Raw genomic sequence first — 5207 nt, 5'->3', positions numbered from 1 at the left:
TGAGTGGATCAACTGTCAAATCAAGTGGAACTTGAAATGGTGCTTCCAGAACTTTCCAGGTGTTAAAATGCTATGGATGGAGATTGTTGAAAGGGATGTATAGGAAGAACCAATAGGTCACACAGAAAGAGCCAGCAAGACATTGTAGTTGTCCATGGATACAGCTGGGAATGCATGTGTCTAATACATCACCATCACAAGCAACTAATCAGAGCTGTATTCAGGTAATGGATTTTACTTCTCCAAGCTGGAAGTGACGAGGGGACCCTTTTGGCTACAGGTCATTAAAGCCACTTTGAAGGTGCACTTGAACATCCTTCCAGGTTGTCAATAGTGCTGGACGATCCTCGTGCTGTCACTTTTGCATTTGGTAAGGAATGGGTTTAGAAGAGAAGGGGTTCCAGTGCTCCTGAAAAATGGAAGAGCTTCAGAAGAGCTTATTTTCTGGCTTTGCACATCCAAAACAAGTCCTACAATGGGCAAAGAGAGCTTGCAATGCTGTGGCTGGGCAGATTTTGCCGACATTTGTGCTGTTAACACCTGGAAGATCAAGATCATCTGAATAATTGATCAAATTGACAGTCGATGCTTATGCTATAGAGCATGGGTCGGCAGGCCCAATTGCCTTCGGGATCCGGCCCATGGACGGTCCAGGAATCACCGTGCGGATCGCAAGCATGCGCGTTCATTCTCTCTCCCTCACACGGCGGCGGCGCCTTCTCCCTCCCTCCTCCTGGCTTCTCCCCGCCCTGCCTAGAGGAGGAAGGGGGCTGGGCTTTGTTGGCGCCAGCAGCAGCAGTGCTCAAGTGGCCGCCATTTTAAGCAGCCCCTCTCTGGAGCCCTTTCGCGCACCCTCATTGTTCCTCTGCCGCCACCAGCCCCTGCTGCTTGCAAGACACAGGTAAGCAGCCATCGGGGCTCCTGGTGCTCTTGCATCATCCCCCCCCCAAAATATAGTCCAGCCCCCCACAAGGTCTGAGGCACAGTGGACCGGCTGCTGAAAATGTTTGCTGATCCCTGCTATAGAGGAACTGTTTCAAAGGATCCCAGTTTGGTGAATTCAGGGGAAATCCCTGGTGATTTCTGGAGTAGATATTCCTTGCAGGGACATAAAAATACTGAAAGTTATAAGGAAACAAAGCCTGAGGAACTCAGGGGAAATTTACAGGGCAGGAGTGAATGGGAAAAGCATGCAAATAAGGAGAATTCTGGTTACCCACATGTTCAGATCTTTGAAAAGCAAACCCTTTCCCTCCCCAAATCCCTCAAAGACTGATTCCCAAACTCAATTTCGTATTAGCCTCTTATACCATGTGGCTGAAGCACAAGAACTTGAGGGTGGGTGGGATGATACTGAGGTAGAGTGTCGGTGTGCATTCAGTGGAGAGAAATCCTCACCCTGGCTCTAGATTAAAAAAGAACTGCTTTCCTACAATATGCAACATGCTTTACACTGGAAGTTGCTATATTTGTTGTTATCCCAGTCTAATTATCACATGTTTTAACTTAGGGTTACCAGACGTCCCCGGATTTGCAAATCTGACCCTGGACAAATTTCGTCCCCGGAATGTCCCCAGATTTGCAAATCTGTCCCCGGGAAACGTGGCGGCAGCAGCCTCAGCAGCCCGGAGCCAGCATGGTAGCGCAGTTGGCTCTGGTTGGCATTAGGAGCTGCTTGCTGCCATGGCGCCCGCCATTTTCCTCACCGGAAGTCCCCATATGATGTGTCTTGTGCTATCTCCTGCCCCCTTCCCCCTTTGTTTTGACTGATCGGGGGAGGCTCGGGAGTAACGGGCAGGCGGCCGTTGCCCAGTTTTTTAAAAACTCTGTGCATTTATGGTTCACAGGGTGAGAAAGATGGGCTTTGCACCTTTATAGAAGATGCATGTATGCTTGGGCCCAGGTTCTTTTGCCTCACCATCCCCACTACTGACTCCCTGTTGCTACACAGCTTCAAAAAAGAGAGAGAAAGAAAAAGAGAAAAAGAGAAAGAGAAAAAGAGAAAGAAAGAAAGGTGTCCCCGGATCCAGATTCATTAAAAAAAATCTGGTAACCATATTTTATCTCCCACCTTTGCCCAACATACCCAAGAGTGGCATTCAACATTTCCCTGTTTCTGTCACAAGAGTCATGTAAAGTAGGTTAAAATGAAAGACACAAGTCACCCGGGGAGCTTCACGAGGGTTCAAACTTGGGGATTTGAATCTGGGTCCCAGGTTAACTCTTTTAGCTAAAAACCACCATGGAACTCCTAAGTTTTGCCACCACGTCACAAGGCTCATCTGTCAAATGTGAGCTGTCCCTACAGCGGCTCACGGCTGGTTGCCCAGGAAAGTATAAAGACAAGGAAATTTTTCTTACTGTCCTTTTTTATTTCATTATTTACAGAGAGAAGCTATAGAACCCAGCCTCTTGTATGATGGCATTGTCCCAAGTGAATCTCCACCCCGCTCCCGTCTCTCCCACTTCCTCATTTGCCACTTGCAGGGGCTGCTATGTGGCCTCTGTCTTTGAGCTCTTTGCTCTCCTACTTTTAAGGCTTGCCGGATTCTGAGAGATGGAGGGTCTGGGATGCTTTCTAATGACAACGCGGCAGCTGGGTGTTGTCCTGGCTCTCCTATGATTTCCCAGCTTTCCCCCTCATCTGCCTCTGAGCTGCAACCTCTCTCAAAGCCCTGTTGTAAATCTATACTGTCTTCCTCTTCCTCCTCCCTGCCCAGTCCCTGACACAGCCTCTGAGTAATGATGGACATGAAAGTGAAGTGTAGAACGGGTGTGTGTCAGAAGGTACCTGGAATTTCTCAAGTTGCCCCCCTACGTTATAAAGCTTCTTTTTTTAGTATTTCACTCAGGTCGTGGTAAATGTTGCAGCTACTTACGCCCCTCCAAAAAACTTATCCAGGTGTTCAGGGAGCCCTCGTGAACAAAACTTTCAGTTTGTTCACTTTATTTAAGGTCCAAAGCTATGGACTTAACCCAGCATTCTAGGTCATGCACACTCCCTTTCCCCTCATCAAATGCTTTTGCCTGGCCCTGATGTGTCCTTGAGTTGTAATAATGCCCCCTTGCTTTCCTGGATTTCTCCAGAATGGGAGTGTGTGTGTACTTTTGCATTGCCTGAAAGGTAGGTCTGGATACAACCACTTTTATCTCTGGCCCTGTCCATCAGTGGCATGTGGTCCCCACAAGAGATTGCATAGCTTGGACTGGAAAAGGTTCCAAATCTTTGCCTTATTACACATTTTTGTTGTTAAATATACAAAAATCCATTTTCAACTCTTTGTTAAGAAATTCAGCAAAACAGTACAGTATACTTCTTATTCAATAAACCCAACTTCCTCACTTTTTAAAGCACGCTTTTTAAAGGGTAAAACACTCTTGGCACACTGCATTCGTCTGCACTTTGAATCAAACTAACAGTATCAAACAAGTACTTAGCAGATATTTTTATGGACAAACGATAACCACTAATGGGTTGTACCTGGTGTTACTTTATTTTAATACACTATTGAATCTTTTAGAATATATTATATGGTTGCTGGTCATGGTACTACACTCTAGAATACTCCACATCACCCTAAAAGCTCATAACATGTCATGTTTCCAGAGACACCCATATCTTACAGTTTATGCAAAATACTATTTTAATGCAACAGGTTTTTATTTTTTAATAAATCTCTGCCACAACCAGGAAATTGGAATACAATGCAGCCTCAGTAGAAGCTTTTCTGCCTGGCCTTTTACAACTGATTTCATTCTCATTCTGCAAACACAGAAGAGGAACTCTCTTTCTTTCATACATCTCATGATGTAGAAATTATCTATAGTTTTTAAAGATCTCTTTCAGTACACTGCAACCAGCCATGACCAGCCTATCCAGTTGATGAATGAGATGTTTGTGCTAATAATCAGCACTGAGGAGGCTTAGCCAACAGCCTGCTACTAGTCATTCCCTACATACAGTAGGCACTTTAGCTGTGGCCCCAAAAGCCATTTCCCCAAATCCGAGAAATGTATTGTGGTGGCTAAGTAGCAGGAAAATGCACGGGCAGGGCCAAGACTCAGGTACTCTAATGGCTTGGACTGCCTTCGGACAGGGAAAATGGCCGCAATCTACAGATGTAATCCATTGCTTCCCAAGTTATCCAACTTATGCAATACAGTCTTAATTCGGCTGGATTTGTATTTTCAAAGCTGCAACCCATCCTCGACTTAAGTGCACAGGAGCACCATTTACATTCCTTAGGATAAAGGTAAAGGGACCCCTGACCGTTAGGTCCAGTCGTGGACGACTCTGGGGTTGCAGCACTCATCTCACTTTACTGGCCAAGGGAGCTGGCGTTTGTCCGCAGACAGCTTCCAGGTCATGTGGCGAGCATAACAAAGCTGCTTCTGGCAAACCAGAGCAGCACACAGAAACGCCATTTACCTTCCCGCCGGAGCGGTACCTATTTATCTACTTGCACTTTTTGGGTGTTCTTTCGAACTGCTAGGTGGGCAGCAGCCAGGATTGAACAACGGGAGCTCACCCTGTTGTGGGGATTCGAACCGCAGACCTTCTGATCAGCAAGCCCTAGACTCTGTTGTTTAGGCCACAGCGCCACCCGCGTCCCATTCCTTAGGATACTTTGGAGTAAATAGGCTGTTCATTGCAGCCAAGATTTATATGCTTAAATATAACTGGCATTTGTTCCTTTATGGCAGGAGTAGCTTACCTGTGGCCCTCTAGATGTCACTCGGCTCTGAAGCCCATCAGCCCCAGCCAGCATAGCCAATGGTCAGAGTTGATGCGAGTTGTAGCCTGGCAACATCTGGAGGACCACAGGTTACCCAGTTCAGCTTTTTACACACACACACACACACGTCTATAAACACGGCACGAGTTTGTGAATTAGATAATGACCACAATCCAGACCATGTAACAAACTTTATATGCCCAATGAAGCATCTGATTTAATTTCTTTCTCGTCAGCAGCTAGGTTTGCACCACATGGGAAGCCAATTTTTGACAAACTTTGAGTGCAATTTCCATTGCAACAAGGAGTGGGGACAAAGGCTCTTTGTTCAAGAAGAAATTTCAAAGTCTCACTGTGTGCCCAAGGAACCACTATTGTCTCTAAAGTTGCTCTCTGGTTTGTGGCCCAAATCTACAATCCTGCCATAGTGTCATGCAGTTCATAAGGCTTTCATGTAAAGTTTCTCACCAG

Source organism: Podarcis filfolensis, assembly GCF_964270895.1.
Source record: "Podarcis filfolensis genome assembly, chromosome: 11".
NCBI lineage: Eukaryota > Metazoa > Chordata > Lepidosauria > Squamata > Lacertidae > Podarcis > Podarcis filfolensis.
This window is presented reverse-complemented; position numbering follows the sequence as displayed.